Raw genomic sequence first — 13610 nt, 5'->3', positions numbered from 1 at the left:
ACAATAAAACAATGGGGTGGAGATTGCTGAATAGTCTTAGTCATAAAACACAAAGCATCATACTTAGTACATAAGGTAGACTCCCTATAGGCTGTATGAAAGCAATTCTTTTCAACTTGATATATATTTTGGAGTATGTGAATCTGTCCCTGTAGGTCCGAAATTTTCTGAATCTCTGGTAGAATTGAAAGCAAATTTTGGAATCGATCAGGTACTAAAGTAGTCCAGTTAAAGGGTATTTGGAACCTAAGGACTAATTGTAGAATTTTATCTGCAGGCCAATATATGATATGGCTTCCTGTAGCAGTGTTAAGATTAAAATGTACATCATTCAAGGTAGTGGTCTTAACATGCACACAGCTATTATTAGCTTGGAAAAGTAGATGAACTGTCAGGGTTGTCCCGTGTTCCATCCCCTCCCAATAAATGTTATCATGAACAGTGACAACTTTTTCCTGGCTTCAGTTTATGCACACACTGAAGTTGTGGGGTTCTAGCAGCCAGAGTGTCCATTGATTTTCTATTCCTATCCAGATATCGGGTGTTATTTCAGGAGCACTGACTATAAATTGGTTAGGCATACCAGGTGGTTTAATTTCCCAAACGTCTTCCCAATCCAAATGTCTTCTCAATTTCCCAATCCCACATGCATCCTCCCCATGGACCCAGCAGGATTCAGTATGTGGAAGCCACATCCCTCCAACCGGCCTGTATGCTTGGAAGGAACACTGCGAACGTCTGCATTTCCACTCAGAGAATCTTCAAGTATGTCTCCCTGGCCACAGATCAGATGGTACTCCCGAGGTGGCTGTAAGGGTAGAGGGCCACCCCTGATGTCTGAGGTCTTTCTGAATGTCCTTTAGCTGGTTATTTAGAAAATCTTGGATCTCCCAAACAAGCCAGGTCCCACTGCAATGCCTTCCCAGCCCCAGCGATACTAAGCACCATATCTGTTATAAGCTTCTGGGTCATTGCTCTAAGGGTGGAGATAATGTATAATTCACCAATACCAGCCTGAACCTGGCCTAGCTGTGCTCCAGCAATAAGGCCCATGGTTTTTTCCAACTGTCCCAATTTTTCCTCTTGTTGCTGACCTTTATGGATATTCCAGATTGCCGCTATGCTATTTTCACCATCCCATAGGTGTCCAGCCAAGTCCCTTTTCTTTCTAGGGGAAACCCAGGCCCTTTGCTGTGCTAACCTGATGGCAGCCCCTTCAGAGCAATTTGGATATGTAGAGGTAATTTAAAAACTGGATAAGGGCAATGTGAATTTAATGGTCCCTAATGTAGCATTAATGACAGTCCACCAATGTCCTAACACATCTCTCCTCTGTGAAGTATCACACCACATCTATTGGCTAAACACCTTCACGATAGGCTGAGAGGCATCGGCATGAATGGCATAAGAAGGGGTATATTACAATAGGGTACAGGTCAAATGATCAGTCACCGGCACATTTTCAGTACAGGTAATTTTTTTCAGCAGCAGAACAAACTTTTTGGGTATTTGATTGATTATTTACCAGTTGTGTGATCAAATAACAGTAAGGGCCTACTTCGTCCAATACACTGTGGAGTTCAGGAGCTGCCATCATATTTACCCCGTCATAGAACCCATTCATCTTAATTTTTTATTCCTGGGGCTCATTTGTAGTAATATTATATATTTCTATTTTTACCGACCCATTTGTTTTCCACTCAATCATTTGCTCATATGAACTATTCTGAACTGAAAAAAAATATTTTTTTCTGAACAAAATTTTAGTAAATCACTAAGATGTGAAGGTCTGGGCCATTGGGTTTCATGAGAATATACGGTATTATCTGTATTCGGGTAAATTTTAGGGGTGGTGACCGAGGTGGAGGGAATGGTGTGAGTAATGTCAGGGGCAGCAAGGTGTTTTTGGTATTTATTCTTTGGAAGCCAATTAGGGAGGGCAGTGCATTTTGATGGTACCTGTCAGTAAGCACAGAGCCCAGCCCCAGAAAAAAACCACCCACCACTCAACTCCACATTTCCAAGTGCGGTCCCCACAATTCTCTCCCTGCCAATTAACAATACTTCATCTTTTCCACCTTGGCCAATTCTTAATGTCTTTTGTAGTCAGGAATCCCTGGACTTTGGCGGTTTCAGCAGAGCGAGTGTTCCTTCTTCTTTCTTGGAACAGCCGTGGTTTAGCATTATGCAGGGGAGAGGTTACTAGCACATCACCCTGTAATGGTTTGGTTCTTCTAGCAAAGTCCAAATGCACAGTAGTTCTGTCAGTGGATAAGGGAGAGGTTACCGGCTTTTCACCTTGTCCTTCACTCCTGCTGTCCAGAAGGAGCAACAATGTCAGAAGGAAAGATAGACCGATGGGCAGGTAGTCAATTCTCAGCACTTCACAGGTAGTCAATTCTCAGCACTTCACAGCAGTGTTGATAATTAACAGGACTTGATAAGGGTCTTTCAGCATGGGGTCAGGGCAGTTCCTCACTGATGGACCTCTATGTAGATCCAGTCTCCTGGTTTCAGCGAGTGGCAGGGCTGCTGTATATAAAAAAGACCTAACACACTTCGTTAGTGCCTGACAATAATTAAGCATTGTGTCATCCATTGAATGACTGTCCATCTGAGCCAGGGCCAGTGTGGGTGCAGCCAATAGTTGCATCGGGTGCCCTGTTAGAATTTCATGTGGGCTGAGTCCAGTCTTTTGATGGGGAGTGGCCCTCATATTCATTAATGCTAATGGGAGGGCATTTGGCCACTTTAAATTTGTTTTAGCACAGATCTTGGCCAGTTTATTTTTTAAAATCCCATTTTGACGTTTTACTGTCCCGGCAGACTGCAGGTGGTGGGGGCAGTGGAGATTGTGTTGTATCCGTAAAGCTGCACATAACTTGTTATGATTTTTCCAATAACATTAGGTCCACTATCACTGTTGCTACTCACAGGTATGCCAAATCGTGGTACGAAATTTTTAAACAAAGTTTTACAACAGTTTTGGCATCTGCCTTTTTTTTTTAAACAGGGAAATACATTACTAAAACTAACACATACTTACAATTACAACATTTAAACATTTGAATCAATCTGAATATTTACAAAAGGTCCTCAGGAAGGGGGATGTGCTGCCTGCCTAACCTTGACAGGTTTACCAACACTATGTTGCTGGCAGATTACACACTGTTGGCAGTATTGCTTAAAATATTCCTTTCTTTACAAATACCCTTGCTGTTTTCAGGCAAAACTGAGGAATTACTCCCATGTTTTTCTGTATTTGTTTTATAGACAGGTCAGTTTTCCACTGGGAATGCATCCAATGAAGTGAGCTGTAGCTCACTCACGAAAGCTCATGCTCAAATAAATTTGTTAGTCTCTAAGGTGCCACAAGTACTCCTTATCTTTATTATGTAGGTGATTTGCATTAACACAGACATTCTCAGTTTGCTTTTGGATTCAAAGTTATCAGCCGCTTAGAGACTTTGTCTCAAAAGGACACAATTAACTTTTATCTTCTGCTTTTAAACACACATTGATTTAAAAGGAAAACACAACCCATTTTAGCTTCCCTTTGGCAAAGTGACCATTGATTACACAAAGCCACCTTAAGACTTAGTGTGGGGCACTGACTACAGCTTTTATCTGCTATTTGTTACCAAAACAGATTTAAAATCTTTTTCCATTTTCCTGGCTTTGACTGCCCTGCTGCAGCCACAACTTTGGCCTTTATTTAAAAACATTTTAAATCTTGTAAAGCATTAAGTCACGTTAAGGATTAAATGCCAAATACCAAAATTAAACAACACTAGTTTCTTTTGTCTGGCAAAAGTATTTTTTGGTTTTACAATTTTAAAACAACACCAATTCATCTTAAACTTATAAAACAAAGATTGTACACACCAGGAGTGTTTTTTTTAGCAAATTTGACTAACTTGTTCATAGTTAAATGATTTCACTTAAATAACCTTTTGCCTGGATTATTTACAGAAATTCTTCCAGAGAAATGTGCCCTTTCTCCAAAGAAATCTTTTTTTCATAACACCCTTTTTAACATTTGTACAAAGTTTCACTGCTTAATTTCCTCCAGTAACTACAGAGTTAACCTCTCACTTTCTTTCTTTTAACTTCCTCACAACAGAACCACTAACCCGGGAACCTATCCTTGCAACAAAGCCCGTTGCCAACTGTGCCCACATATCTATTTAGGGGACACCATCATAGGGCCTAACCACATCAGCCACACTATCAGAGGCTCATTCTCCTGCACATTCTCCTGTGATATATGCCATCATGTGCCAGCAATGTCCCTCTGTCATGTACATTGGGCAACTGGACAGTCTCTACGTAAAAGAATAAATGGACACAAATCAGAAGTCAAGAATTATAACATTCATAAACCAGTGGGAGAACACTTCAATCTCTCTGGTCACTCAATTTCTGATCTCAAAGTGAGTATCCTTCAACAAAAAAACTTTGAAAACAGACTCCAACGAGAGACTGCTGAATTGGAATTAATTTGCAAATTGGATACAATTAACTTAGGCTTGAATAGAGACTGGGAGTGGTTTAGTCATTATACTAAGTGAAACTATTTCCCCTTGTTTATTCCCCCCCCCCCCCCCCCCCGCACTGTTCCTCAGACGTTCTTGTTAACTCCTGGAAATGGGCTGGAAATGGCCCACCTTGATTATCACTACAAAAGGTTTTCTCTCCCCCGACCTCACTCTCCTGCTGGTAATAGCTCATCTTAAGTGATCACTCTCCTTACAATGTATATTTTTTCATGGTCTGTGTGTATATATAAAATCTCCTCACTGTACTTTCCACTTTATGCATCCGATGAAGTGAGCTGTCGCTCACGAAAGCTCATGCTCAGATAAATTGGTTAGTCTCTAAGGCGCCACAAGTCCTCCTGTTCTTTTTCCTCTACTGTGGTTGCCTGCTTGTCTGGGCCCAATTCTTTTTTGTTGTTGTTGTTGTAGTATTTCTTTCCATGGGCACAGGCATTGTTTTACTACCAATTTAGCAAGGAGGGTGGGCTTTTTGACTAACTCCCTTTTATTTATTTATACACACCTATTTACATACACACACATTTATTTCTTTACATCTAGATGCATCTTATTTAATAATAACCTTAATTTTTTATGTCCAGACTTAATACAACCTTTCCCTTATTTGAGGCGGTAACAACCCCTCAGCACCTGTGCTTTGCAGGAAAGGATAGTAGCAGGGCTAGGAACAACAGGAAAGGAAGAACAGCAACATTAAGAGCACAATAAAATGGGGGAGTTACACTCACTAACTGTAGGAATAATGACTCCTTGCTGAATGCAGGAGGTAAGAACAGGTTGGATTTTCCCTTGGCCTGTTTTGATAGAGGGTACTGCTGCACCTCGGGAAGGGGTCTTGCTGGGTTTAGGCAAATCTTAATGGGTTGGGCAGACCCAATGCATCCAACTTGGTTGGCATGATCGGGTCACAAGGCTTACAAGGAGGGAGAGACCTTAGCCAGCAGTTACTGTTGCAATGAGGAAGGGCTGGGGTCAGTCTTCTCCTGTAAACTGCCAGGACCTCATTGTGAGTGGGATCAGGCCCGTCCAGATATACACCACAAGGGATACAGCAGATTATACAATTTAATTTACACAGCAAGTCTTTTCCTAAAATGTTAGCAGGTGAACAAGGGTTTAGGAGGAAAGCATAACGGTCAAACAAAGGACCGACAGAAACGGACAGAGGTGAAGAGACAGGGTGGGAATAAGAGTATTGCCCACCCCTACCGCTTTTGGATCGACCAGGGTGGTAGGGACATTTACTGTATCCAATGGCCCATTTGCTTGCAATAGTAACATGCGCCATCACTGGGTCCCTAAGGGAGGTGGACGGTGGGGACCTTGGTTTGGCCTTCCCCTTCTTCCCCCGCAGTGGGCGGCTATTACAGGATTCCTGTATGTTCTGGAGCAGGAAGGTAATTTTAACATAGTTTTAATGTGGCGGCGAGAGTATTTGGGTTTTATTCAAATTCTTATTTTTACTTTGTTTACAGGTGCTAATTTTTGGTCCAGTCAGCTTTCTTTGGGCAGACTGTGAGAATTTTATCTAACTGTTTCTCCCTGATTTTATTTAACTTTTCCTGGTCATGGCCTGGATTTTGCTTGGGCCACTGAGCTTCTTCACAAACGCAACTCAGTGTTTCCCTAGGCATGACCCCTCGTAGAAGCTGGTTTAAATCTGCTCATGTAGGGTTATAACAGTTTATAACCATTTGCAATTCCTCTTTGAATTTAACAGGGTCGTCTCTTATTTTTGGAACTTTTTAAAGTAAATTATACAATTCGGTAGGAGACCAAGGTGCATGTGTAGACACCGAGGTCTCATGACCCAAAGCACCAATGCCTGGGAATTGGCGCAAGAGGAACATTTCCTGAGTACTGTCTTAAGGGTGAACGTAAGGGGCTTCTGTTGCTTAAAATTTCTTGCCAGCTTAATTGGATTTAAATTGTTTGCCAATTTTCTTTTTATCTCTTTTAATTGTGTTGTAAGTTTCTCCTGGGAGTCCTTGAGACTCCTTATTTGAGATTCAAGGCACCGGTTTTTTGTTTTTTTGTTTTTTCTGTTTCTTCATGCCAATAGAAATATGCCTCACACTGACATTGGCCAGAAGCACACTTCTGAGGTGCACAGTCTTGTCAAGGTCAAAACTTTCTCTCTAGGGAAGACTGTAATTTTGGATCATCCCTGGTATACCAGTTCCATTTCTTTAGAAACTTGCAAGTGAGAGGACTATAATTTGTGTACATGTAGTATGCTGGTGTGCCTTTTGGCGGGACAGTGATCCTTTTTGACTCACCGGCCCCCTTGGCGAGGCGGGAATCCCCTTGGATCCTCCAGCCCACGCACCCCCCCAGTACCCGACTCAATTCACTCATCCCACTCACACAGGGAAGGTTTGTTTAGGGCCTCCATGACTCTCTTACAGCTCCCCTTCAGCAAACAGTGTCAGTTGGCGCCGCATACTCTGTTGCTTTGGGCGAGGTGATCAGACCAGTCAGTGGCTTTTCAAACCGCCTTCAGGCAGGAACGAGAGACAGGGGAGGAAAGAGGGTATGGAAACAGACTGTCTGAGGATGGAAGGGATTGGATCACACACTCCTAGACCCAGACAGCCCCTCACCGGTCATGAGCCCATGGCTTCGCAGGGCGCTCTAGGCATCTTCCTGTGACTCACATTCACACCGGTCTACCAACTTTCACTTTCACACTGGCACATGGAACCAGGTCTATGCACGACCTGCCCAGGTCTATCCACGACCTGCCCAGCCACCCTCAGTGGCTCTTCCCGGGGAAACCAAACCTGAAAGGAACTCTAACCCACCCCAAGGGCGTCAGGCATGTCTGGCAGCAAAAAGACCAACTAGAGAGGGCAACTCACCCGAACCCAGAACCTACGGGCAGTCCTCCACCAGAAACGCACAACAGAGATTTCAAAAGGTCTCTTACCTTTCAGATGGGCCCTGGGTCTGGCGGGGAACTGCTCACAGTCCTCCGGTTCTGGGCGTCAGCTGTCTATCCGAGTCATGGCACCAAGATTGTCGTGGAAGAATTAACCACGCATTGTGTTTGGATCAGAACAAGCCTGAGGCTCCTTTATTGATTACAAGCGCAGGGGGGTAACAGCACTAAGTAGCTGTCCCCCAATGCAAAGCACACACAGCTTTTTAAAGCTTAAAACCACAGACAAATTACACATATATCCGTATTAATTACCTTATTTGGAATACATTGCAAAATTAACACTGGTCAAAAGCAAAAACAAGCGTCTCTCCCACTAGGCCCTTCCTGTTATTCACTGTCTGTTCTTTTGCAGTCAGCGACCTTTCTAACACAACTGTTGTGGTTATATATGTCATAAGCTTGACTATTGCAAATTTGTTCTGCCTGGGGACTTTTCCATACTGCCCCTTCATGCCCCTTATGCACAGAAAACCATTGTTCCATTTTGGGGACTTTCCACTGTAATTTCTCCTACTCCTTGACACACATAAGCAAGCAGGATCTCAGTTTATGGCCTGCAGGCAAGCTTGACCAAAGTCAGGGCCTTGACCTGAGTTTAATGTCCTGTTAATTTTCCCTCACATTCCCTATCCCAAGCCTTGAGGTATCATAAGAATGGCCATACTTGGTCAGACCAATGGTCCATCTAGCCCAATATCCTGTCTTCTGATGGTAGCCAATGCCAGGTGCTTCACAGAGAACAAACAGAACAGGTAATCATCAAGTGATCCATCCCCTGTCGCCCATTCCCAGCTTCTGGCAAACAGAGGCTAGGGACACTGCCACACTCAGAGCATCTCTGCCCATCCTGACCAATAGCCATTTATGGACCTATCCTCCATGAACTGATCTAGTTCTTTTTTTAAGCCTCTTATAATTTGGGCCTTCACAACATCCCCTGGCAATGAGTTCCACAGGTTGACTCTGCATTGTGTGAAAAAATACCTTCCTTTTGTTTGTTTTAAATCTGCTGCCTATTAATTTCATTGGTTCATCCCTGGTTCTTCTGTTATGAGAAGGAGTAAATAACACATCCTTATTTACTTTCTCCGCACCAGTCATGATTTTATAGATCTCTATCGTATCCCCTCTTGGTCATCTCTTTTCCAAGCTGAACAGGCCCAGTCTTTTTCATCTCTCGTCATACAGAAGCCGTTCCATACTCCTAGTAATTTCTGTTGCCCTTTTCTGTACCGTTTCCAATTCCAATATATCTTTTCTGAGATGGGGCAACCAGATCTACACACAGTATTCAAGATGTGGGCGTACTAGGATTTATATAGAGGCAATATGATACTTTCTGTCTTGTTATCTATCTCTTTCCTAATGGTTCCTAACAATTTAGCTTTTCTGACTGTCACTGCACATAGAGCAGATTTTTTCGGAGAACTATTCACAATGACTCCAAGATCTTTCTTGAGTAGCAACAGCTAAATTAGACCCCATCATTTTATATGTATAGCTGGGATTATGTTTTCCAATGTGCATTACTTTGCATTTACTTTCCTATATCAGTTTTGGAGCCTTAATACAAGAACTAATAACTTTAACCAGTAAATAAAATTCATGCATAACATTTGCTTAATATCATTGCCCTTACAACGTCACACCAATCATCCTCAAACACTCACATACATTTTTATTTTAATTTATATTACCTTTTGGAAAATTATAAGCTGCAAATATACACACTCAATTTTTAGATCTCATTTCTCATTAAAAAGCTTTAAAGTCTAAAGTAGTTGAGTTTCCCCTCAAATATTCTTCTAAAACATGGAATAACTAACAAATTAGAGAATAAATTCATTTTGGCACTAGCTGTGATGTTGTATAATTTTAAAATATGACCACATAGATCATTGTTGCTACCACTGTTGTATAATTGCAACAAATCTTATACAAAATATGTCATGTAAGATGTCAATGGAAAAGTTATGATTTACTGCATAGGATTATCCTATTTGTATGAATGCATCATTTTTGTATCTGAAGTTATGAATATTGACTATGTACCTGTATTTCAAATGTTTTTGCTCCTGTGGAAACACCCATAAGGCAGTTTAAATCCAGTCTAGCCAGTGCATTCTGAATGGAGTATTCAAGTGATGGCCCATCAACAAACATAGTGGGCCATGGAAGAAGTCTGTCCACATTTAATGAACTTTCATGTGGACGTTCTAGCTAGAATATTGGTAATGGCCCCTGCCATGACTCATCAAAGCATGCAAGGGCATGTGACTAGATCATGTGGTACTGAGGTCCATCTTGTGCACCTGTATTTTTCCACAAACTGTACTGAGGGCTTTGTTTGGGACAATGAGTTTCCCTCCACATGGCAGAAGCTATAAAAGGCCCTAGAAGCATCTCCATGTTGCCTCTTTCCTGCTCTGATCTCTGGACTATGGACTTAGCTGAATGGGAGCATTCTAACCAAGGGACTGAGGACCTTCCAATTATTTGGAAGCACCCAGAAACTTAACAAGCCAGCAGTTTATGCCATCGCTGCTACAAGCCTGATCCAAGATCTTTGGTATTACTGTATGTATTTGATTCCTTTAACCAATTTTAACTCTCATCTTTCTTTCCTTTCTTTCTTTCTATAAATAAACCTTTAGATATTAGATACTAAAGGATTGGCAACCACGTGATTATTGGGTAAGATCTGAGTTATATATTGACCTGGGTACATGGCTGCTCCTTTGGGCTCAGGAGGACCCTTTGGTTGATGAAACTGGTTTTAAATAACCACTCATCATTAAGTTTAGTGTCTGGGTGTTGAATCCAGGACTGGACTGCCCAAGGAGGCTGCATTTCTGACTTCTCGTTAGCCTGTGTGGTGAGAAAGACGTTTACTTTTGTTGCTGGTTTGGTATATCTCATGGAAGAATAACCAGGGTGAATCTGCCCTTTTCCCCAGCAGCTTGTCCTGAATTTGGTATTCTCAGTTGTGACCCACTGAGGCATGGTGACACCAGCCTCAAAAAAAAGGAAAGAGAAAAAGCTTTTGAAGTGATGACTGGAAAGAAAATATTACAATAGATTGGCCAACATGGTTTTCCTATCAGTTCTAAGACACCTGAAGGTGTATTTACAGTAGATAAAAATGTTATCACTTTTTCCAATTGCAACGTGTTTTCTTTTCTTACTAAGCAACTCAGTAAATAGAAATAAAGTCTTAAACATTGTAATCTATTTGTATAATGCATTTGATATTTCTCCAGCACAAATGAAAACACGTGCCAGTTCAAACTACTCAAGGTGTAAAGATTCAAAACACCAAAACAAATGTAAAAATTGAACTTGCATTTACAAATGACTGATCTAAAAACCTATTTTAGCCTCTGGAAACTGTTCAGTTTTAGAATGTAATATAGAAATCCTGAGTGTGTATCTACTGTGACCCAACTGGATGATTCTTAACTGTACCTTAATGAAAATGTAATATGACACTATATGTTTTAAATGTTAAGAAAATTTGCCCTCTAAAATAATGTCATTTTCAAGAGCATACTCATATGTCAAGGTTCCTTCCCCTCTCTGAACTCTAGGGTACAGATGTGGGGACCTGCATGAAAGACCCCCTAAGCTTATTCTTACCAGCTTAGGTTAAAAACTTCCTCAAGGTACAAACTTTGCCTTGTCCTTGAACCCTATGCTGCCACCACCAAGCAAGTTAAACAAAGAACAGGGAAAGAGCCCACTTGGAGACGTCTTCCCCGCAAAATATCTCCCCAAGCCCTACACCCCCTTTCCTGGGGAAGGCTTGATAAAAATCCTTACCAATTTGCACAGGTGAACATAGACCCAAATCCTTGGATCTTAAGAACAATTGAAAAAGCTATCAGGATCTTAAAAGAAGAATTTTAATTAAAGAAAAAGTAAAAGAATCACCTCTGTAAAATCAGGATGGTAAATACCTTACAGGGTAATCAGATTCAAAACATAGACAATCCCTCTAGGCAAAACCTTAAGTTACAAAAAGACACAAAAACAGGAACATACATTCCATTCAGCACAGCTTATTTACCAGCCATTTAAACAAAAGGAAATCTAATGCATTTCTAGCTAGATTACTTACTAACAAGTTCTAATACTCCATTCCTGTTCTGTTCCCGGCAAAAGCATCACACACACAGACAGACCCTTTGTTCCCGCCCCGGTCCAGCTTTGAAAGTATCTTGTCTCCTCATTGGTCATTTTGGTCAGGTGCCAGTGAGGTTATCTTAGCTTCTTAACCCTTTACAGGTGAAAGGGTTTTGCCTCTGGCCAGGAGGGATTTTATAGTTCTGTATACAGAAAGGTCGTTACCCTTCCCTTTCTATTTATGACATCATATATTAAGGAAGTTAGTAAAGAGACCTGTTCTAAGGCTGTAATAACCTGGTAGGATTAAGAGCTGGTAGGAATTATTAAAAAAAAAAAAAAAAAAGTCCCAGTGGTCCATAGACTAATTCAAGAAAGGAAACATTTTTATTTCCTGATCGAGAAGCAGAGGTATATATAATAAAACTTCCTCTGATTTCCATCAGGATGTTGCCTGATCTTTAGATTCTGTATTAATTATATTGATTACTTACGAATCCCCAGTTATCACTTTGAGGGTTGCCAGGTTCTTGCCCCAAGACCAGGCCCAGTATTATTCAAATTATTATATAGTTGGGAACCCCAATGTGCACAGTTGCAACACTCACACTATAGGAACTCTTTTATGTTTACGAATATAGTTTATTAATACATTTAGCACAGTCACAAACACCCCAACTCAGTAAGGTAGATAGAGATACTACAGAATGTACATCTGCACATCCATATACTCACACCATCCCTTGTAGGACAACATAAAATGTTAGCCATCATCTTCCTCAACACCATCACCTTCCCCATCATCACCAACGGCCATCATTCTGGCTCCTCCCGAGGACTACATCTCTCATCCCTAGGCTGGGATGCCACTTTTATAATATGTTACACTGATGCCTCTATGTTTGATGCATATTCAGTAGGAGACTTTTCCCCTTTTCCATATTTGTCTTTCCTCACCTTACTAATGTTGGAGTGTTTTTTTTCCTATAGGTTAGTATATCAATGATCTCAACTTATTATCATATACGTCCATTCGTTACCATGGCCCTTTTGTGCTTAGGTATCACATTTGTTATTTCTGTCCTCACTGGTTATTTTGGTTCTTTCCAAGTTGTGGTGTACCTGTTAAGTTTAAAAGTGTATTGTCAAGGTTCCTTCTGAACTCTACAGTACAGATGTGGGGACCTGCATGAAAACCTCCTAAGCTTACTTTTATCAGCTTAGGTTAAAACTTCCCCAAGGTACAAATTAATTTTACCCTTTGCCCTTGGATTTCCACTGCCACCACCAAACTTCATCTGGGTTCCTGAAAAAACGGAGTTTGGACACGTCTTTCCCCCCAAAATCCTCCAAACCCTTGCACCCCACTTCCTGGGGAAGGTTTGGTAAAAATCCTCACCAATTTGGATCTTAGAAGTAAAAAGAAAACCCTTGGATCTTAGAAGTAAAAAGAAAAGAATCACCTCTGTAAAATCAGGATGGTGAATACCTTAGAGGGTAATTAGATTCAAAACATAGAGAATCCCTCTAGGCAAAACCTTAAGTTACAAAAAAGACACACAGACAGGAATATTCATTCTATTCAGCACAGCTATTCTCTCAGCCATTTAAAGAAATCATAATCTAACACATACCTAGCTAGTTTACTTACTGAGTTTTAAGACTCCATTCCTGTTCTGTCTCTGGCAAAAGCATCACACAGACAGACACAGACCCTTTGTTTTTCTCCCTCCTCCCAGCTTTTGAAAGTATCTTGTCTCCTCATTGGTCATTTTGGTCAGGTGCCAGCGAGGTTACCTTTAGCTTCTTAACCCTTTACAGGTGAGAGGATTTTTCCTCTGGCCAGGAGGGATTTTAAAGGGGTTTACCCTTCCCTTTATATTTATGACAGGTATGAACTTAGGAAAGCCCCTATGCCAACCTGCTTTAACGCATCCTCTATGTTAAAAGTCACAGCCATACATGGACCTTATGCTTTAGCTCAC

The sequence above is a fragment of the Lepidochelys olivacea genome, assembly GCF_965140295.1.
Source record: "Lepidochelys olivacea isolate rLepOli2 genome assembly, chromosome: 10".
In the NCBI taxonomy this organism is placed as follows: Eukaryota; Metazoa; Chordata; order Testudines; family Cheloniidae; genus Lepidochelys; species Lepidochelys olivacea.
The sequence above is the reverse complement of the archived record's forward strand: the minus strand, read 5'-3'. Positions refer to the sequence as shown.